General features: G+C 28.3%; 1 protein-coding gene across 2 annotated transcripts in view; it reads right to left on the minus strand.

Annotated features, from left to right (window-relative positions):
* The window catches only part of LOC112598124 (leucine zipper putative tumor suppressor 2 homolog), a 49,835-nt gene that overhangs the window by 17,757 nt on the left and 6,705 nt on the right, over positions 1 to 25,373 (minus strand). Inside the window, exon 2 of one of the 2 annotated variants that reach the window (XM_025344482.1) lies at positions 17,263 to 17,355. The exons of the other annotated variant lie outside the window; for it this stretch is intronic. The gene's annotated coding sequence lies outside the window, so the exon portion shown is untranslated. The remainder of the gene's footprint in view (positions 1 to 17,262; positions 17,356 to 25,373) is intronic. 2 annotated transcript variants of the gene reach the window in all.

Genomic DNA, 25,373 nt, shown 5'->3' on the forward strand with positions numbered 1-25,373 from the left:
ATTATTTAGTATATGAACTATTGCACACAGATTGCATCATGAACCGTTAAAGAAAACGTAATTCTATTATTATTAAAAATTCTAGATGCAATCGAAATAAATTAATACTATTAAACGCGAGAGTTATCGCTAATTGAAACAAATGTAGATACTCCAGTTACTATCTAAATATTCTAAATGATGTGTCATCCATGTCAATTTTAATATTTGTTGACAAATAATAGTAGTTTAAAATAATTGCGAGATACTTATATTACTGCTTATTACTCATTTATTATTAGTTATAAGTCAGTGGATGTAATAATTGGAGTACATCATTTAAATAAATATGTTCATTTCAAAATTAAATCTAGATAATAAAAAAAAGTTCTAATTTAAAAAAAAAATGTATTTATATCTGTGTTTATTTTAATTTTTGAGTAAAAATGAAATTGTACGGGTATTTTTACAATATAAATTTTAAAATTATATTTTTTTTGGCCATCAAGGTTAGGATAGGTTAGATTAGACATCATTAATCCAGGTTGTAAAATATGATTTTGGGTATTTTAAAATCGTTCGATCTGGAAAATTTGTGTTTTTACAAGTATAATTTAATTTGTAATACATCTAAAATTCAATACTTTTTACTGCACATACAAATATTTTCGAGTAAAATTGTCTTAAATTGTATGTAAAATCTGAGACGATAATTATTAATAAACATCTTATGCGTTATTTGTTACTCTATCTATCAAACAGATGAAATCACACATTCACGTACATTTCACACTCAATCGGCGTGGAAATAAAATAAGTATAGAGAAACATGTGACACACGTTACTCGTTTGCACGCGCAGACCGTGCAACATGACTACATGAGTATATATTTTTATGTAAACATTAAATTATTAAATACATTAATTATATTAAACCGCTACAGTGATAAAAGACAGTAGGTACTGCAGTGTACAAGTAATATGTATCATATATTCATATATATATAATAATAATAATAATAAAAAGATCAGTGGTTACAATATATAAGGTAGGTGCTCACACACACGTTGAGATAGATATTATGTGGATCGATTGGAACGCGTTTTCCCCGAGGCTGATAAAGTGAGAGGAGATATTATATTATGATTAATTTGATTCTGCGCCATTGTACGTATATGGTGAGCGCGCAGTTGACGGACGTATATGTATAATATCGCGCTGGAACCGTTAGAATTATTAAATTTGTTTTTGAATCTATCGTTCAACGTGTTAAAACGGACGTAGTTTCGTTTAAGGTATATATAATAATAATAACAACAACTTGTAATAATAAAAAAAAAAAAAAAAAAAAAACACACTCACGCGCTCACACCCGATACACTGCACCGTGCGTTGTTTTTGTGTGCGTATTTTTTTGCCAAGAAAGCGAACCGACAACGTTGTTTTATATGTCCATATAGACTGTAATATAAAATAAATATAATATACCACAGTACCACACGCGCGGAAACCACGTATAGTAATAATAATATGGGTACGACCGTATAGGCTATACATATAATATACTGAAACTACGTATTGTATGCGTATATTACGCTCGCAGCGGTTTAAACGTCTATATTATATTACGTATAATAATAATTTAAATGGTTAGGTAGGCGAAAAGATTTCTACGACGTCAATAATCGTTTTTTTTATTTATTCATTTTTTTCCGTCCCATTATTACAACTGGGCACGTAGAAATGACGTTTTCATTAGCGACAACTATAGGTATATTAATAGATTATATATATATATATAGGTATGGTGTAACTATTTTTCGTTCAAAAAAACAGTTTTTTTTTCTATAATAGCTGGATGAACGCGTGTGCGGTCCACGTATGATTTTAATGTATACTGTGAAATCATAAAATACACTTTTACTCGCACGTATTTTATTTTACAATCATCATTTTTCCACAATAAGTCATCTATATAATATTATATAATGTATGTTTATGTATTCATCATCAGTAGACATGTTAATATCTACCTTCCATCATCATTGCGGAGCCATGCAAATAATATATAATACAAAACGATTATAAGTGTACCAACTACCAATATATATATAATATATATTATTTATTTATTTTTAATATGATACAGACCATTGAGACCTCTTAAAAGATCTTTCACCAAACTTTCCCATCTATCTCGATCAATCGTAAACTCGTGGATATCTTTCCTTAGATATCTTTCCTCGCCCAGTTTAATCAACGGTAACGAAATTAGTAATAAGATTAACAGTATAAAAATTATGCTTTTAAATTTTCATATTTTCAAAATTTACCACCTCTTATAAACACTGAAAAGTATTGAGTAGGTAACTACTACATAGGTGTATAATTTATTATACATCTCATTATCTATATCATATTTTATGATTTAAAGTATATTAAGTATTTAAATTGAGTATTAGGTTTTAAGCGTAGTAATATCATACATGTAATGATACATACCATTACAATAATATCGTATACGAGAAAAAGTATAATAAATGGGTAGGTAGGTATACACTTATTTTATTTACGCGTTTAATTTTTTAAGAGAGTACAATAATGATTACGTTGTCGAAAATAGTCGTCATCAACTTGTTATTTGAACACAACAATTGTATTAAAAAATAATGCTTTTAGGATTTTAGATCGTAAAACACATATTAAAGGATATGAGAGTTGTGCAGCTCGTATTTGGGTGTAGGACTGTAGGTGCATTACTGTCACGTTAATGTTAGAAAATGCGTTAGTCTTGCCACATATGTTATGAATATATACTATAATGACGAGTTCGGTAAACATGTGGTTATACAGTATACATAGTGTGTAGCCGTGTAGGTACCAAATTATTTTAAAATTTGAAGGAGGCAAGTTTTTAGACCAAAATTAGACTACAAGAGTTTCAACACTTAAACTTCTATATCAATTAGTAAGTGTGTACATAATATATTATACGCACATAAATAAACGTATAAGAATAAACGACGCTTCTGTAATACATCCCTGGCTATAGAAGTATATAGAGTGTAGGTACTCGGTTTTAACGACTTTTAAGACACTAATAGACGGCGCGTTTGTACACATATGATACGTATAACCGGTCTTTCGAGTGGGTATAACCTCTACGCTAATTTCACGGCTAATTTGATGTGACGTCATTTAAATCTTCTTTTATCGGAACGTTAAAGTCTCCGCTATCATCTATATGAGTATATGATGCGCGGTTACCAGTGTCAAGGTTGCCAAAATACTCGTTCATAAGATTTACCATCATACGCATGCGATTATACAATTAAAGTGAGCAGTTAGCAACCTATTACCTACTTATCGAATATTTACTATTTCAGACTTGGAATAGAAAACTGATAGGGAGGAGAAAAACAAAAGCCAAGAAATGTTAGGTGTATAATGAATATATACAATAAACACTACATCTACGTATAATGATTCATCATAATTTTTAGTATAGGTGCCTTTAACACGCAAACCCATGTTTTATATTTATCTATTAAAATCAATTAAAAACAATCATCATAATCGTAAAATTACGACGAGGAAATACACGAATTTACTAGTAAAGCGTGCATAACTTAATCCGGATTAAAAAAATAATCATAGGTGATAAGTGTTAACGAATAACGATATTATTAATACTTATTATAGGTATACATAATTCTTTCGTACATAAATTTCCCGTTTTTCATCAACCGGTCATCTTGGCATAATATGTATTATGTATAATGTCGTAAAACTTAAACGTTCGACGACTCCTCTGGTACGCACACGTAGACGACGATTTACCGTTCAACTCGGATAACAAATATAATAATCGACCGAGTCGTCGTCATCGTATGCAATCTAAACGTAGGTATGTTATGTGTAATATATACATTATATACACTACACGTGTATAGAACACACGCGCTTGCATCGAAATGTGTTAATAAAAATATGTACATGTTACACGGTTGAGCGCGTTTTTCGCCAAGTGTATTGCACACAATTTTAGATCTACTATATCGGTAATACATTTACCAATTAATGTCAAGCTTAATATTAGTCATTATTTACACAATGTTTAATTGTTATTTTATTTTAACCATGTTACTGAATGTCGATTGCATTATATTTACATAAAGTATCTACCTTATATTTGTTACGAAAGTATATTATTATTTTTCCCGCATAAAAAGCAACATTTTTATAAATGTTAAAATTAAAAAAAACTAAAGCATGCGTATAAAATATAGATTTTTCTTGAGCGTGCGCAAAAATTAGAAATCGATAAGACATTTAATAATATACGCTTTGTTACCAGCAGCAGCTGCTCATTAAATTATATATGAATTATGAATATATGACACAACAATACACAACTGCAGTGCATTGAAAACGATTGGTTCCTCTCGTCTGTGTCATACTCCCATATAATGTAATTTAACCAGAAAATACGCGCATGTTTGAAAGAGAAAAATCTGTCTACACAAGACCCTTTATCTTCTGCGATCGTCCTGCGTCTTGAAGATGCGTATACAAAACTGGAAAAAAACGCGTCACCGCCGTCGTCCAAAAGGATTTATGTGTTTTCGTTCGAAGCGTCGTTTATACATTATAAACGATATATTCCACGAGTATAATATAACTATATATACATCATGTATATCAATCGGGTCTCGTTTCTTTACATATACACACACAATCACGCTCACGCTCACCCATTTCGTTTCTAATAGGTCCGCCATAGATTCTGTTTCCACACACAAACCAGTTTTTCCGCGCGCTCACCCGTCGAGACCGCACACATGGCAGCAACCCTGCGGACCGCGCGCGCGCATAATAAATATAATTATTAATTTCGGCTGCAACTGCTGCCGACCGAAAACAAAAAATCCGTATCGTATTAAATAGGGCGGCCCACGTCAAGTACTACGTAGTTTTTACTAGTATTTTTATTTTTAAACAAAACTTCATTTTATGAATTCAGCATAAAGAGCATGCAGCCAATTAATAGCTTATCATAATACACTAACTAGAGGTGCTTTTTTTATTCTTAATTGTCTTCATAGAAATATGAAACATGTATGCAACTATTAAATACCTATACATTTTAATATATATTTATAATATAAAATACATTAATTCGTATGTAAGTACCTAAGTATTTATACCGTTAACAATTGACACACACTTGCGCATACGGGCGTGTCCACGTTCAACAGCAGGGTGTGGAAATCTGAAACGCGCACATATATTATTTTCGCGGTATAGATAGTAACAAGTGTTACAATACGTGTACACTACAGTAAACATCGCAATGGTCGTGTGAAAATTTGTTCAGCCAAAAAGGGTCGCGCGCGTTCTTTGAATTTACTTTTTAAGTTATACCCAAATTCCCTCCCTTTTATGTATCAACGATGAGTAAAACACTTAAATATATAAATAACAACTACCATATTCTCCCATAGGCTCGTATTTCTTCAGAACGCACAATAAACTACTCTAACGGGAAGTATATCTCTTTTGTATGTGTGTGTGTGTGTGTGTGTGTGTGTGTATACAATACCGGATGACTGCCGTCAGTCGATTATGCTGCAAATGTGGGGACTGTCAAGATGGGCGACTTAATGCATAAAATATAGTATGAATGCTAAATAAGGAACCATAGAAAAAATGTTTGAGTTCACGTGATAAACGTTGATATAACAAAGTTATAGTTTCCTTATTTTCTGCGGCAAAATATACGCTTATAAAAAGTTACAATTGATGCACAAAACTTATTTCATAATAGATAAATTACAAGAATAGTTGTAAATATTCAAGAAAAAAAAAACTGGTTATCTGAATAAAATACTGTCATACATTACAATAGTTGATCTTTAATGGAGTAGTACGATACTGTGATGGTTAAAACTTATGCAATATATTATTATATTTTAATCTTAAATATTATATATTTCGTATAATTCATATTATGCTAAGTACACTAAATTGAGACAAATTTACAGATTATGGATAATAATTAATTAGGACTATAGGCTTATAGACGTAACTATGTATTATTCTATCAAGTCTATAGTTAGCGTATTCTCATATTTTATTGTTTTTATAACATAATACACGTGTGCATTATTCGAACAATATAGAAATTTACATTATTTTCGTTAAAAATTATGGATAATAATTACAAATCGAGAGTTAGTTTTATGTTATTACTCTTCAATCAAACATTGGATGGAAAATTTTACGCGTATTGCAAGAAAAAAAATATAAAAGTATACTCAGTTTAATAAAATACGAAAACACGTGCGATACCTATGTGGTTAGTATGCTCTATTCACAAAATTTACTTATTTTATTATGTGTTGCATAGACAAAATTATAATTTGATTTTAAATATGGGAACTCTAATTTCGAGGTAAATTAAGTGATAATTATTATAAAATTTCAAACACGATTTTTATTCGATTTCGTAACAAGAATTTAAATTAAATAAAGGATGTACTTAGTAAACTAGTAATGACGTAATATAATTATGTTATATTATATTTATACCTACTTTTTTTTTTACAGGAACCTGTGCAGTTTATAAATTTTATTATTATATTTAACTATATAAATGCTTTTAAAATGAATAATTACTGTTTTAACGCATATAACATTATAACATTATATATAATTTATACACAATAATCATCGTAAAAAGTTGTATTAATGACTCAATACTATATCAAGTGAAAGGGTATACGTACGTACAACAAAAATATTAATGCGGAGCGCTCTATAATGTAACATTGTAATTTTTAACGTATTTTAACCCCTGACACGATTTAAATTAAATCGCACTGTAAGAGTTCGAACTTCACTTCGTGACCGTGACCAATATAATATATATATATATATGTATTATTATTTATTGTTATTATAATTTCACCACCAATTTATTGCTTTTAATTTGTTATACATAATAAGTATATAAGTATTATTACGACATGAACCATTGTTCGGGTTAGTAATGTGTTTGATGGGAGGAAGGGGTATAAATGAAACGAAAAAATAATATTAAACCTATTCAGTCTGCTCTTTACAATTCCAACGCTATAATATGTAGGAGAAATGTAATAGGTTCGAGGGTCGTATTAATAATAATGCGACCGTCGTAGTCGTCGGTCTTCATCCATGTATATAAAACCTCACGAGAACAACACTCGGCGGCAATCCTTTACATACGATTCCGTCGCGGTACGTACATACTATATATTTTTATTCTAAAATATTCTAACCTTCCGCATTTGGACGTCGTTAAACTGTAAACCAACTGGGAACCCTTCCCAGTCATTAATTGTCCGCAGTAGTTGTCCCTCGTATATGGTTTACAAGAAAAAATAAGTAAAACTCGAAAATTAAAATGCATTTAAATTTTTTTGGTAAATATATTTTATAGTAAAGATAGAATATCCACACAACATTTCTACGTGCATAATAAACATTATAAATAATAAATCATAATAATAATACCTAAATGGTAGTACGCCAGTTTCCATAATATAATATATACGTGGACGGGAAATTATTAATTGATAGATAAATAAGCTATAATATTATGTGTAATATGTATTATAACCACATTTTTATTTTACATAATGAAATATCTTTTGATAATTAAATTTACTTGTCCGGCTGTTTGGGCTTAGTAAATTACATATTATGCATATGCTCATATATCTTAACACATTACTACATTATTACATTTATATCATACTAAATGCATTTATTATTATATAGTTTGCCTTAAAAACTTGTATAGTATTCACTATTCATAATATGTAATTAAATAAATCAATATTTATATAAATAGGGTACATCATGGAATATAACAAATTTAAAAAATGTTTTCAATACATTTATCACGTTGAATATCGTTAATACGTTTATCTCAAAGGGGTAAAACAAAAGATCACTGTAGTAAGGACAATATTAATATTTATATAATATGTATAATTATATATTTTATATGTATAGTTATTACTAAATTAAAACTGTGATTTAAAGCATATCGATATTGTAAAAAAAAAATTACGTTTTTAGAATGTATAGAGCGCATTAATTTTCTCATCGATGTATTATTTACTTACAGTAGGTCGTAATATATTATTTAAAATGCATATAATAAACCGTCATGCCTGAGATTCGCCTACGTTAGTATAGCCTTGAATAGTAATTTGAAAACAAACGAATTCGTGGGAATTTGATTAGTATTTAATAATAAGTCCAGCTGTATCCTTACCTATAAATTGTAAAATATATATTATTTAATACAGTACAAAACATACCTTCCATCCGTATAATAGCTACGTAATACAAATTGCATGCATGATAATACACACATGAATACATAGTATAGGACCATTTATATTTGTTATTAATCAAAGCATTTATTAAACAACAAAATAAATTTTTCATAATGTGCCCTGGTGTTATTTACAATATCCTCACGAATTAGTGAAATGTGTAAGCTCCAACATCAATCATTATCTATTTTACATAGCTTGTTCTTGAATTTATTCTTTTTCTTGTTTCACTTCATCCATGTATTCTAATAACTATGATGTTATTAAGTTTATCGCCGTGCAGCAAAGTCAATTAACTATTTTCATTCATTGAATTCTATTTTATCATCGTGATAATATCTAACAATATAAGCCATAGGGTTCTTATTTTCAATGTCTTACTTACACGTTATTTATTTAAAGGATACCAGCATAGACTTTGTATATTCTATCACTGAATTACGAGTAATAAAACAAATTTTTATCCAGCAGAACCCATCTTGTGTTGTTAGTTTTAATACCAGAGTACATTGAACTATCATTTAACTTAAAGTTAAAAGCATTAAAAAAAAAAAAAAATTAAAAAAATTTGTTGGTTTTTTACCACAATATCACAATTTTTTGACGATTTATTTTTAAAATATATTATGGGTATAAGAGTATATAGAATTATAGTATAATATATAAAATGAACTGTAGTGATAGTAACCAAACAGATTTTAAATATATATAACGTAAACTTATGGTATTATATAGGTACAGATTAATTTATCAAGTATGCTCGCTCCCTTTTTCAATAATACGGTTATTCAAAAACTGATTTTTAGAATCTTCAAATATATTTTTTTATTTAGTAAATATTTAACATTGTTTACTAAGGATAATGTAGTTTATGATGATATAAAGCGATTTGAAAATTTTAGTAATTAACATATTCCATCAACTTGTATAATATATAAAAACGACCCAATTATATTAAATATTAGAATTGTATAACATCTATTTCATATTTTTAAATCCCATTTTTAAGGACTATTAATCTTAGTATAAATATTTTAAAAACTAAGAAATTACTCTTTTAAATTTTAAATTATTTATCTACATCAATATTAAAAAAAAAAAATATATTCATTAAATAATTTCCAGTAAAAAAGAGGGTTTTAATTTTAAAACCAGAAGTTTATTTCATCACAAGACATCCCTTAAGTAACATAAAAAAACCTCAATAATTTGAAAACATGGTTTTAATTTTTTTTAGATATATTTAAAAATTAAAAATTAAAAAAAAAAAAACGGGGGTGATCATGTTTGGGTGAATCACTCTGTATATTATATACATTCGTGGACGGTCGAGTAAACTCAGCAAAGTGCGATTAACACACGATATACGTTTACGTATAGATATGAATATGTGTATGTGTTTGCAACAGAATAGATGATCGCGCATCCCGAGTGACAGACCGGTTTTAGCACCAGGCCGTAAAAATGCGTAATATATAATAATATATTAATACATAATACAATATATGAACTTGTACATGCAGCGAGATCGTATTATAAACGCATTCGCATACACATATTGTATTATTATAATACTCGTATATGAACACATGATAATTCAGTACCTATACCTATTCGCCACGAGTGTTTGCGAGACACGGCGGTCAGTGCACGGTGCACAATACACACACATATATGTAATATGTATATATGTATGTATATAAGGTAGATATTGCGCAGACCATAGCCACATCAGTGGCGATTAAAATTATAATAATACTCGGCTAAGTGAGATGAATGAGGGTCATCATTCGGTCAAGTATACGCGTATATAATATTATTCACATAATATTATATTATTATTATTATCGAGTCGTATATAAGCGCTGTTCTCCTTTGGTGTACACCGCCGCGTTAAAGATTACCTGCCGACCCCGTTCTCCACCAATAACGGAAGCTGTGTTCTCTCGCCGCCACCGCACCTCCACAAACAGTTCTGCGTTTGATACAGGTACTAGCCAAATTATACTTAATACATCATACATAGCGCTTAAAACTATCGAAATTACTATTTATTTGAATTAATACAATAATGATAAACAGTAGTTTAGGGACACGATACCACGTCGTCATACGATTTAAAGTATCCTATTTATGAATATGATTTACACAAATAAATAATTCAAAAACCGTATCAGTATACCAATGGTTAGGTGTATTAATTTTCTACTCGTTTTAGAATACAATGTATTTATCGTTTACCTATATTACAAAACAGAACAGTTATTTTTATTTAATTAAGTTTAAAATTGATTTGTATAAACTCAATGACGTGTAATTAAACATAACTTAAACGACTAGACTGAATTTTAAGGGTTTATAGGTATCGGCGTTTAAATTTTCAATAGATTCTCGTAAATGCTCGAATTAATTATACATTTATAAGAAATTTATACCCATAGCGATCACACAAACTTTATACTATAAAGTCATATTTACACAACACTACTGAATACATGTTGGTTAATAAATGAAATCTGTAAGAATATGACATACCATATAATATTTCAAACGTGGAACTATAAACCGGTTATAAATCTATTAAATTATAATTATTTATTTGCATTGCCACAATATTAAAAAAAAAAAAAAAAATACAATCGGAAATAATCGAAGCACGAAAAAAAAGATCATTTAAAAAAAAAGAAAGAATTTTAGATTTATTTTTATTTATGACAAATTATGATAAGTAAATTTTTGTGGACTATAATTATTAAACAAACAAAAAAATGTAGTATAACTATACAATACCCAGTGATAGTGATGTCGGTGACTGGCGAGTACAATAATCAATAATGTATTATTATTTCTAATTTATATAATTCATTGTTTATTTATTTAACTGTGTATTAATAAATATAATAATATATAATATTTTATAAATAAATAATAATTTTAACTTACACTGAACAAATAGTTGTTAAAATTATTATGAACAAATAAACTTACTTAAATATGCCTGCTAAGTATAGAAAATAAAACTTATTTCATTGTACGATTTTGAATATTTACAGGTCTATAATGTTTTAAATGTTTTCATATATTATTTTTCTTTTATATAATTTTAATTACATACAATTTAGAGCCTAAAAATAATCATAAGTTCAATGAGTATTTAAAATATTATTGTGAAAAAACATTTCATAAATCATTGAATTCAAAAATTATGTGTATATTAATGATCATTTTACTTCAACCACATTGTTTTTAAGTTTTCCCATCAATATGACATACATTAACTCTGCAATATGAAACTATAATAGCATTGAAATATCATTTTTCGCAAGACCATACATTTTTCATTGTTATATCAAACCTTATCTAGTGATAAACAAGTCACTATAGTAACCAGCCGGTAATGATCTAAGAATAATTGTCAATTAAAATATATTTACAAGATGACTGTTATTTTTGATAATGATGCGTTCCACCGCAAAGATATCTACCGTTAGAGAAAACGTAAAAAAAAATTAACAGTGATAAATTAACATTATCACTTGGTCGCATTTCATTGTTAATAATAGGTATACGAGTATATGCAATCAATCGATCAAAACCGATTTTATTGTTGTGTTGTCATTGCACGCACTCAAGCGAGTTGGTTCACAAAAAAAATTCAATGACTTTACTTTTCAACACGTAATAAAATGTGTGCACAGACAAAAGTCGTTCAAAACCTCTTGAAAATAAAAACAATAAAACCATTTAAATTATTCATTGATAATTTTTATTTTATATACTTATAGACTTTTTTATAGTCCATCTGTAGCTCGTGTATTAATATTAAATACCTACTATTACAAAACAAATTGTGTGTAATTATTTCTGCATTTTTATGGAATTTTAACTTTTGACTACTAACTTTGTTTGAAGAGAAGTATAAGTTGTGTTATAAAGATCAAGTTAATTTTTGAAAATGTTCTCAATAAAAAGTTCAATCGATACTGAAATTTTGACTATTGCATTTAACCGATATTAATATCCGTACAATTTATTTTACATATAATATTTCTTGAAATATCTATATTAGGTACTCCTTTAATAACGTTTTAAATCAAAAATGTTTCCGAAAACAATTTCCAATCATGAAAAATCCTAGGTTACATATTGATATTACAAACCAAATTACAGAATTTTATAAGTCCTATCATACGTTTCCAACACAACAAATCAATTAATTTTTTTATCAATTCGTATCTAGTTTTAGAAAAATTATACAATCAAATAAATTGATTTTCAAAACTGCAAGTTAAATAACTTATACATTTGATTTAAAAGTATCGAGTGAAAATCTTTAATTAAACTGGACACATTATTTAATTTTTTATCAGCTACAGTTAATATAGACTATAATGGGTAAAAGATACTATATATGACTGGTTTTAAGATTAATAATTTTTTTTAACCCAAAACTAAAATATTTGCTTTTTGAATAATATGCTTTTACGTGAGAGCGCGCATACATACAACTTTATAACTTACATGCGAGTCATATTTGATATAATATTATGTTATATTGTACCAATTATACCTAATACTTTTTTTAATAACCCAAAAATTGTTTCTAACAGCTCACCCTGTACCTCTTAATATATGCTCAATTATTTAGCAATGTGTAGGTAAAGCTAAATATGATTTAAAGTCAATTTACCGATGTCGCGGTCGCTGTGCTAAAAAACAAATATCTACGCACGTTTCTTTTTCTCTCTTTGCGAAACTACAATTACAACAATAACAGCAACAGCAGCAGCTGCTATTGCTTTAAATATAAATGTATATATGTATTTACTGTCATGGGCCGCCCAACGACGGTGGCACGCACGACCCGTGTCCGAAACGTCGAGGAAGTCACGTTCGGTCAATTAAAAAACACAAGCGTATATATTATACACAATGGCTGCAGAGTATATACGGCAAAGATTATAATGTATATTGTCGTCGTCGTGTCGACGGAAACATGCATCGACCACGATGACGGAAGTTCAACCACTGCATAAACACATTATAATGTGTGTATATATAACCATGTGGGAATATAAGATACAGTTAAATAATAATAAATATAAGTAATAACACCGATACAAAGTATATACTGTACGATATGATAAACAGTGAGTATACTTATTATATAGTTATTATATTATGTACGTGCGATGTATATGAGTGTTGGAATATAAATAGCGCGTAGATACATACATAAAATTTATGTGCAGGTGCCAGATACAGTCATACAGAAAAAGAAAATCGTATTATTATTGTACTTTTAGATCTAGAGCGATGAATGAGTGTATTGATTATACAATTATGACATGATGTATTAATGTATATGTATCTAACCGACAACCGTTTAGCTCTGACGTACACCACTTGAACAGCAGTAATAATTCTACATCAATTATGAGGATGATTTCTGGTAGATAATTAGATCTAGTTGGTATCCCGAGTGATCGAAAATAAATAATTTTCAGTACTTTTATGATATTTCGATATTGGTTTATAACTTATAAGTAAAGAACATCTAAAAAAATTTACATAGTTATTGAAAAAATAAATTAAATCTGATGTACAGGGTAATGGAGCAAAAACGACCACATTTGAGATAAGCGTAACTTTGGGAAGGGACATCGCATAATATTACCGAACATCTCATTGTTTAGTAAGTGACGGGAAGTTTAGTTGCTATGGTGCAGAGGAATATTCAACATCGCTCATTTGCTGTAGAGACATTTTTTCGAAACAATGTTTTAATCGTAGCTACACAACGCACAATCCGCACGCGATTTAGTCTCTTTCCACGCACAGTTATTTCCAACCATCGAGCTAAATCATCCGTCTAGGAATTTTTAGGTGGCCACCTTACCATGTTCTTAAGAATCTTAAGCCCATTTTAAAATAGGTCTGCGGTTGGTAACAACTGCACGCAGATGGAGATCGATTGGTGCGGATTGCGTGTTGTGTAGCCACAATTGACTCATTGTTTCGGAAAAATATCTTTACGGCAAACTAGCGATATTGAATATTGCACTGCGCCATTGCAACTAAACTTCCTGTCATATACTAAATAATGAGATTTTCGGCAATAGGAAAACTTTCTGTTTTTTATTTTTTTTTTGAAACGCTTTTGTGGTGCGGAGATTTTGTTTAAACTATAACAGTTTATTTAAATAAATTGAAAAACAAACAAAACATTATAAACGTTTAAATACGTCGTTTAAAAGGTTAAGTGAACATTATAACTGATATAGTATAATGTATATGATGGTATATAGATGAATTCTTAATATATGATTGTGTTGATAGGATCTAAGGCGGCAGCATCACTAAACTATTCTATACTCACTAAACTATCACTATAACTAATGCCATTAAATATTATGTTAGATACTTTAATCATAAACCTAGGTATACGTTAGTAAATTTAGTTCGAGCGATCTTCAACACATTTATTAATGGGATTTGTGTATATATCATGATAATTAAATAAAAACTATAATATAAACTGAATTTTTAAGTTTTACCGTTATTTTAAATTAAAACCTACATAATATATTGGTTTTATTACATATATTTATACTGAATTCTGTAGGTGTGGTCTTGTTTTCCTTTTGGCACCGGTATATTGAAATACGATATTTACTAATACTATACTAAAAAAATGTGTATATACGTGATGATTTAAAAAAATAAATAATTCCTTAATTCAAATAGTTATTAAATAATATTACCTAAAGTTTTATTTATTGAAAATTACCTATACGTACATATGTATAACATATATTATCAATAATCAGAATTATCAATAAATTAAACCATACAAAATACAAATGCTTGAATATATTCCAATATCTAAAAATCCTATTTACAAGTAGTAATATAGCGGGCAAATACAATTTAAACATAAAACGTTGGAATTCTCAGAGATAATTTTTATTGATTAAATGTTTTATATATAAGTACAAGTATTCCATTGATATTCTAATAGCACAATAAAATCTTTATAAAATTAAATAGTTGAAAATTAATCTTTATTCATAATATAGTTTTCCCTATACGGATTTGTATACGTATAATATACGTTTTGTATAGACCAAAGTCCACAAATTGTTCGCTGTTCATTTGTTATGTCTACTACCAATTATGTACTGATAACATCATAAGGCAATAATTTTAGTTAGAAATTAAAATGAATAAATAAACGCTCAGACAAAAATCGTTTCTGATGGTTGTTGATAATATGTATGTAGTATATATATATATATATATATAACAGATATGTGTTGTTTTTAAAAAACCGATCACGACATATATACAAAGAAATAAGCTGTACAAAGTGTTTGAGATAGTCAACTTACAATGATTTATGACCTACAAATCATCCATGTATCCACGTATGCTAAAATGTAATAAATGACACAAAAAACTAATATAGGTACCTACTATTAATTTACCTACCAGTAGGTACTCGGTAAAAACAATAATAAATAAAGTTAAAGTTACTGTTGGTACTTAAATAGTGCACGATATTTACTCGTTTCGATAAAATTATATTCTAGTTTGCTTAAGCTAGTAAGCTGTGTAAAATGTCAACATCTTTATTGGGTAGTAAAAAAAGTTTTATGTTATCGACGATAAATTGTTAATCGCCAGTTTAAATAAAATTACACGTTCAAGGATTTACCGCATGTTTTGCAGGAGGGTTATTCGAAAAATAATAATCGATACGTATAGAGGTAATATAATAATTAATAATTACATAAAAATTACGTGTATATATATAAACGCGTATAATATATAATATTCAATATTGTATACGATAGTGTGTGTATTATTATATATTATTCTTGGCGCACTGTCGGGGATTAATTAACTTAGGTAGTCACGATATCCGCGATAAGATATAGGGATAGTTGCGAAATTCCATCAATTTTACATATTTATAAAAGCGTTTCGATGAATACATCATATTTTATAGTATACTCGTATATAAAATGGCCAGGGGGACGGCTTGTATAGCTTTTACAGATTATACACGTACCTATACCCAATGATACCAGTATTTAAATGTTATTCAAAAATCGTGCGGGTGAGAAGAATATATAGTATTCCAGCGCGTTTTTTATCCCGTACCGAGGTTATTTTATGCACCGAATACAAGTTTTTTTTTACAAAATCAGATATCGGTGGAGATAATGAATAACACTTTGGCGCCAATCGCACATAATCGCGGGCGTTATGTATGTGTGTTTTCTGCTTTCTCTGCAGTTCAATATCATGTGGCTCGCGGTGACACGGCTGTCGTATACCTTATATTATGTTTATAATGAATATTTATATATTATATTGCTGTATAATATAATATACGAGTATATATGGTATATTGTGTGATTATATACAGAAAATGATTCACCAAGTATGCTCAATCCCATTTTTTCTTTAAGCAATGAATTTTTAAGTATACTTAAAGACCATAATTTTTGAATTCTTGAAATTATTTGTATTACTTAAGAAGTGTATTTTTTGGTGATATAAACTTCTATTTTTAAAATAAAAACCTCTCTTTTTTACTGTAAATTATTTAATAAGTAATTTTTTCAAAATTTTGATTTACTTAATTAAACGCATTCCAATGCGAATAGTTTTTTAATTTTCAAAATGTTATAATTATTGTTCAAAATAATATAGCTTTTCAAATTTTTTTTTACAAAAATACAAAGTAGGTATATGCAGAGCTGGATTTAGGAGAAGGCTTGGTGGGGGAATTATTGATTTCGCCGAAACTACTTGTTTAGGAAAAATGTTTGTATTGATTCCGCCGGCTATTAATCTTTTCGGCTACTATTAATAATATTTACATACCGATTCCGCAGGACACTCTTTATCTCCCCTCCATTGTATATGTATTTAAAATATATTGCAGCAATTCCCAAAAATTTTTTGGTTTGCGACACCCTAAAAATAAAAAAAATGAATTGCGCCTCCTATGAATAAATAAATAACAAATTTATAGTATTTAATTATAGGAATATTTTTATTGTTATGACAAAATTAATCAACAATAAATATTATTAAATTTCTATTTAAAATATCATAACATTTTTAATATTTATAAAAAAAATAACAATTTTTTATTAATTATAATATTTAACCTTAATGCGAACAATGTGGTCAATCGTTGACTGGATGTAGTAACTTTCCGAAAATTTCCGAATCGTGTATAATACATTTACAAGGGAGGAATAAACAGTAGCCGGTGGAATCAATATGCAAATATTATAAACAGTAGCTGACGGAATCGATATATGCCCGCTGGGTGAATTGAAGCCCAGGGTCCCCCACAATGTTATGATATTTAAATTAGGATACAGTAAAAGTATTTTATTTATATTTACACATATATGATTAAATAATATTGAACTTTACTTGGAAATTTGAAAATTTTAATTTTACTAATAATAGATGTATTCGCGTTTATTGATAATGAACGGTGTTTAAGAATCTAGATAAGTTTTTATGCAATCCGTGATCGGTGTGCACCATCAAATGTAATAATATTAGTAAAAGTGTTTCTAAAATATATGCACGTATAGGTCTAGAATTATACGTCAAAATGTCATAGTTTATGTGCATTTATTTGGTTTTAATGATTACAAACAGCAGTAATGAAAGATCATTCTCTAATTTAAAGCACATAAAAAATAGACTGCTTACTTCTATGGAAGGAGACAGGCTCAATCAACTAACTAGCGATAATGAGCTTTGAGTTTGATACTTTAAGAAAACTTGATTTTCAAAACATTGATAATAAGTTTGTACAAATAAAATTAAGAAAAGTCCCAGGCATTTAATTTTAATTACTTGACAGTTGACATTATTATTTATTAATGTTCTTTATTTAATTACTTACACTTAATATTATGATAATATTATGCTAGTTATACTCGATTTGATTGTTTTTATAATAATTCATTAATAAATAAGTAGTTAATTGTTACCACTACTAAATATGATAATAAATATTGTTAATAAGTAAAAAAATATATTTCCTTGTTTGTGTATAAGGGGCCCCCACAATGCATTCCACCCAGGGGTCACCAAATACCTAAATCCACCCCTGAATAAATGTATATCAGAATTTAGTAATTATTATACTTAAACTATTATTAGGAAAATTATAAATATTATTAGATTAATATCAATTATAAAAATTTTGAACCACCATGGCCCCATAACCTCATATCTTCCAAACTCATTTTTATGGGTCTATTATTATTAGTACACAATGTAAAATAACTCAAAATTTACTTGTCTGAATTTCGATTTTGATACATTAAAATTTCTAGAAAAAATATCTACTAAATAATTTACAGTAGCAAAGGAGGTTCGTATTTTAAAACAAAAGTTTGAATCTTCATATATAACACTCCTGACTCCTAAGTAGAAAAAAATGTCTAGAATTTAGAATTATATATCACCTTTAAGTATATTTAAAAATGTCAAAAATCAAATTTTGATTAATTGTATTATTGAGGAACAAAACAAAGGTGAACATGTTTAGTGAATCACTCTGTACATACATTCCCAATAAGAGTTATCGTCAAATTATACAATTCCGAGAAAATGCGAAAAAATAATTTACAAAAACAGTTACTGTTAACAATATTATACACGTGTATGTTATATATTATAAATTATAATAAAAGAATACACTTCCAAATTCCAGTGTCTATATCAACTATATCTATTGTCGGATAAATCTATAAGAACGTTATATTCTTCTTTTTTTTTTTTAATTGTCACAATATTGAGGAGATGCATAGTCGAACTGAAAATGATAAAACAGACTAAATACTGCTGCAGTCTATTGGATAAATTATTATTGAAGTTGTACATTTGTTTCAAGTCAAAAAATAAAAAAAATACGAAAAAAGACATAAACCGCAATTTGCGGTCGTTTTTTCATCGGGCAATGTCGGTGAAAGCTGGGTCAGCACACCACAACGTTTGTCAACCACAGAGCGATTATCAAAAATGATAATGTAGGTACCCGTAATAATTTTAAAACAAAAAATAATCAAAACCATCACGGAGTGTTTTTGAAATTTAACGAAATAAGAATTGCACGATTTATACGTTTACAATGATGTTAAGTTTAAGTTTACGCTTTACCGTGTGTAATTTACTAAAATTTATGTATATTAATTATTTTACATAATATTTTATATATAATTTGATTTAGTCTCTGAACCACGCAAAATCTTGCAGGTCATTATTATGCATACTTTTCCAATTATTATATTATGTTTACACCATTAACTTATGTGTAATAGATTCTACGTATATGCTAGTTAACTCGATAATAACAAATAAGGATCAAGATCGATACCCAACATCCAACTAATTATTTTTAATTTTACGTGCGGAATTAGCATTTTGCAATGCTCATAGCTACATGGAACGAACTCATAAAAAATATTCAGAAAGAATAAAACTAAATAATAATACTCTATGCACAATATTTTCTATAATGCCGCTGCAGAAAGATATATTCACACATCCTTTAATATTCACCGAGTACCATATATTTAATATTGAATCCAAACAATTTCTCTGGAGAGGAGGGCTCACTTTTTTTTTATTGGTGAATAGTGATATATTTTAGTATTATGAATTATACGTATTATTAGTTATTACAATTTAAGCATTTATTTTTTATTAGGTGCGGTAATCGTAACGAGTATTGTGCATTTGTGCATTTAATAAATATATTCACTTTGTCAAAAGTTGTATTTATCAGAAGATGTGAAAGAAATTTTAAAATTTTAAAATTTCTAAAATATATCTGAATTCAACACTGATTATATTGAATTTATATTCAATTATATTGCACAAAGCTTAGACAAAATACGTTAATAACTGTTATTTTCAAAAAAAAAATTTTAAAAAAATAACCATCTTTTGGATTTTAAGTTAAAATTTTTAACATTTTTGTCAAATAATCTAGGATATAGTTGCCTACACTGAAATCTAAAAAAAACCATGGTTTGGGTTACTATAAATAATACCTTACCTATAAAGTATAAACAGATACTTTTAATAGTCAAAACTAATAAATATATCTGGATTTCCCTGTGAGACAAATTGTTTACAATCTGAAATGTAGGTACTTTTGTGTTTGTAATCTTTGTAATGACTAATAACTAATAAGATATTACCAACATTTAGTAAATATATGTAAACGCAAATAAAAAAAAAATAAAAATATTTTTACAATGAAGCCCCCGCGTCGCAATGACATTAACTCAAATGAAGACTAATTCTGATTTTTTTCTTTTGTAACTGAAATCAAATCAATCACTGAGTTTAAAAGGCACCTACCTAATAAAAATTATGAAGATATTTTAATATAATTCTCCTTTAAATATTAATAGATTTGAATTATTTCATTAAAAAAAACTTTGTACTAAATTAATTACAACATACAAAGTTTCTTAATTTATTCAAAATAATTTATAAGTAATAAATAATATAGGTTGTTTCAATATGTATATGTCACATCATTTTAAATATTTAAACAACATTTTTGTGGACTATGTTATTTTTTCTTTTTCTTTTTATCAGTTTTTAATTTTTATGTATTGCTGTAAAACAAATTAGAATGGCTACCTAAGCATAGCTAGTGCATCGATATTATTATTATTATACAAAAACTAACAATATTGCGGATGTCAATATCGACAATATCAATCTCTGGACTCCGATTATATATGGCAATAATATTATTATATATTTATGTATAAATGTATGATAGATTCGAAGTACCATCGTCGTTAATAGTGATCTGGGTTATTCTCCTGCGGGGCGCATTTGACCCATTTATATATCGTCAGTTGTAACTTGTAGTTTTTCGTATACGCCACCGATGCCGCCTCACGCACCTCTATTATAGATATACTGATGTATGTATAGTACAAGCAAAGTTGCTTTCTCTCTCACGTTTATACTACGTGCTGTTTTTAATACTTAAAAATCGTGACTGGACCCCGCACAGTTGAGTAATCCGCAAGGTACCTATCCTTATCTCGCACACAAATCCTACATACTCCTCTTGTGCATGTTTGTGTGTGTGTGTACGCGCGCATATGGACACCGCCTAGCGTCATCGTCGCCGAGATAGAAATGAAAAAAAAATGTAAAAAATAACTGTTGCCTCGACATTACACACACACGCGCGTGCACGGTATCATGACCTCTTCGAGGCAAACATATATTATTATTATGCTCTCTTGTCCTGGTGCTGCACTAGCTCTGTTCAGATAGTGTGTGTTGTAATTAATTTTTATCGTTGAGAGACGGTCTAGATGCTCGACACTCGACGGGAGGGCACTAAGCGCAGTATATTTAAAATACATGACGAATATTTGGTGTGTCGTATGTGACGTAAGGGATGTTGTACGAGAAGGTTTACTAGTATATTGCTATCATAGAATCTCCCGCTGGGAATTTGTATACAATCTGTGACCTCAACTACTATCGTTATCGTGCGTGTACTGTGTACAGTGAGTGGGATACTAAACAAATTAAAATAATAGAGTACATGTGTACTATATGTATATGTATATATATTATGACTTATAATATAGTTACATTACATTTGTATTTAGGTACAATATAATACATATATTTTTATATTTACCTATATTATCAACAAAAATAAAGTAGAAATACTTAAAACGGGTCTATATTCCGGCCCACAAGTAACCCGTGTTCCGACCAAAACGCATCCAAGTTGACATATCTCCCACCCATTAGATTTACGATATCGGATATACCGATAACGTTGGCGTCGGTCAAAATCGGTCACTGCCGTCAATATACATGCATAAAACAGTTTACTTCTCTTGTGGGCCGGAGAATAGAAAGATAATACATAGTTACTAAATTAATTTTTAAAAAAGAAAATGTCTTAAACATTATGGACCAACGAGCCATATGTAAGGTTGTCGCCGGTAAATTTATTGTTAAAATTATAGGTGGCCCATTTGTGCGCACGGGATTTTCTAGCGGAATATATAAGATATTGAATAACACACTATAGTTATGCCTATATTACAAGATTACATTCGCCCATTAGACACTACGCAATTCCCTCTCTTTATTATGTTACATGGTACCTATAGTATACTACTCGTAAGTATAATAAAATATTATTGAAGTCTCTGTACACATAGCAAAAACGCGTCAATGTTTTCCATAAGTATACAGTATATTGGTACGTGATTTCGTGCTTCAAACGGTTTACGGACAAATAATGGTGTTCAACATTTTTTTTGAGCCAATTTAATTTTTGTAAAATTGTATTATTATATACATCTTTTATTTTAATTTTTTCAATGTATCTATTCAATAAAACTAGAAAAATAAATAATAAATAAAACGTAAATTATTAATTATACAGAAAAGTAAAATGTATGAGATGATGTAAAATACGATTTTAATACGCTGTGATTAATCCAATACTTTTGTTTGACTGCATATATGTTATAGTACCAAATTATTCTGCAGGCTGACTACGACATCGGTTTTTTTTTTCTAAAATTATTCTCCATAAAAATCAAACAAACTTAGTAGTTACCTATATTATGTTATGATTAATATAATCGCTAGTCGCATTAAGAATCTACTGCAGTATTGATCATAGACATAAAAAAATGTATTGATAAGTTATAATAACAAAAATATTTATTAAGGATAAAAATAAAATGTTTTAAAAAAAACAACGTCGAATAATAATCACAAAAATTATTATTCTTTATAAATTGTATAATATTATAATTAAAAAAACAATAGTACTATTTTGACATTTACGTGCGTTGAATCACACTGTAACTTTGTTTACGTAAATTAAATTTTAGCTAACTTAAATATCACAACAAAAGCAATAATTTTAAATAACATTCGTTTGAATTTCAATTTTTCTTTAATTTAAGACTAAATGTATTAGATCTTTTGTCTATTAAGAAATAAGAATAAAAATAAATCAATAATCACTTTCATTTTTATTTTTGTTTACTTATCAACCTTGTTATCAACAGACACACATACATGAATATTGCATATTAAATACGTGCACTTGACATTGAATAAGACACCTCGTCGTCCATTGACCTTAAAATACGTCTTCTGAAGGTGCTTATTATTTACGAATATGACCTAACAAACCATCATATTATTATAGACTATATATAGAGGTCTGAGGTCGCATCCAAAAGATCAATACATTATTATTATATTAATTTTAGATATTGTCGTTCGTTTATAAATTATCTGTCAATATTGTGATGGAGAGTTTGTTAGAATACAGTTTTCTATTACTCGAATGCAATGATAATTTAATATCCAACGCGCGCCGTGGTCGTAGTCTTTTTTTTTAGACCATCCAATTTATTTTAGATAAATTACATGATACGACCGCATATTTATGCCTAGGTAGTAAGTACATATATTATACACGATTTCACGTTGTCCTCAAATTGTTTTTATTGTAATTTAGTCCATTTATAACGGGACACATTGTGTGCGACACATATTGTATCGCAACAGATATATCAATTATAATAAATCTGCCTGCCAACAGAGCACACGTGCACTTTCTCTGATCGTGTCGTAATTAAACTATTGCTTTGCGCGCTTTTGCGCAACGCTACGCTGGATTTAATCTGAAAAAACCACGTGTGTTCACTCTACTATAAATTATGTGACAGGATGTTATAATAACATAGTCTGTGGAAAATATCAAAACTATTATGAATAATATATATATATATATATAATGTTATATACCTACCATAAGAATTATTTTATTTATATAGTAATGATAATAATAATGATAATACATATGCATATCATGAGTCTGGGTGTCGTGCAAGATGACATGAAGATAAATTATCCTATATTATAATTTATAATGCAGTTAAAAATATAACAAACATATTACAGCAAAAGTTAGAGACCAATCGTCCAAAAATTCAAGTACAGAACCACGCGTATTGTGTAGATAATTATTTTATGTGTTTAACGTGAAATTAAAACTACAGTATTAGTATATTTAGAATGGTTACTTTCAACATTTCCCCTTAAATATGGATATTTCATACGTCACGTCATATTACAAATATATATAGAGACTAGTTTAATGTTTAAAAATAATTTATAAAAATGTTTCTATAAATGTATAAATTATATTATTTAATCGTAGGTAGGAAATAAAAACTTGATAAAACGTTCATATACCGATTTATAGATACGACTTGTCGAAAAATATCTATTTGGTTCGACGCTACTGTATAATGTAGTTAGGGGTGTCACGCCTGACGAAATGTTTAGCTGTCATTAGATTATACTGGCATAACATGGATATTTTATACGTTTTTTAGAAAGAGAAAGGGTAGTCAAGGTTCGATGCCAACAAACCGACAAACTACAGCACCGGACCTTTCGAGATAGAGCATATAAATTAGCTATACTCATGAACGACAGGTCATCATAGATATAGAATTGTCTCACCAAGTTACTCAACTTAAATAACGTTTTTCCAACTAGTTTATTAAAATTATTACAGTAATTATACTTTTGAAAAATTAGTAAAATTTTGTTTAAATAAAAACAAATTATGAAGTATTTAGTTTGTAAGCTACATTATCCTAAAATAATTAAAAGTTAATTTTATAATTTCTGTTAAATATTAATACATATTAAACAACTTTGGAGTTATTAATAGAAAATTATTGAACAAAATGATATCAGATAAATTAGAATGCAAATAAATAAATTGTATACAAAATAAGATTTTATTTTTAAAATGCATAAAAAATAAGGGAATTAATTATTTGCAATGATAAATACTTTGTATGAAGATTATGTTTATACTCATTTTATCGTAATCTGACCTTGAACGGCTCCAACAAAGT

This window comes from Melanaphis sacchari, unplaced genomic scaffold (assembly GCF_002803265.2).
Source record: "Melanaphis sacchari strain LSU unplaced genomic scaffold, SCAv2.0 Contig45_pilon_pilon, whole genome shotgun sequence".
Classification (NCBI taxonomy): Eukaryota; Metazoa; Arthropoda; class Insecta; order Hemiptera; family Aphididae; genus Melanaphis; species Melanaphis sacchari.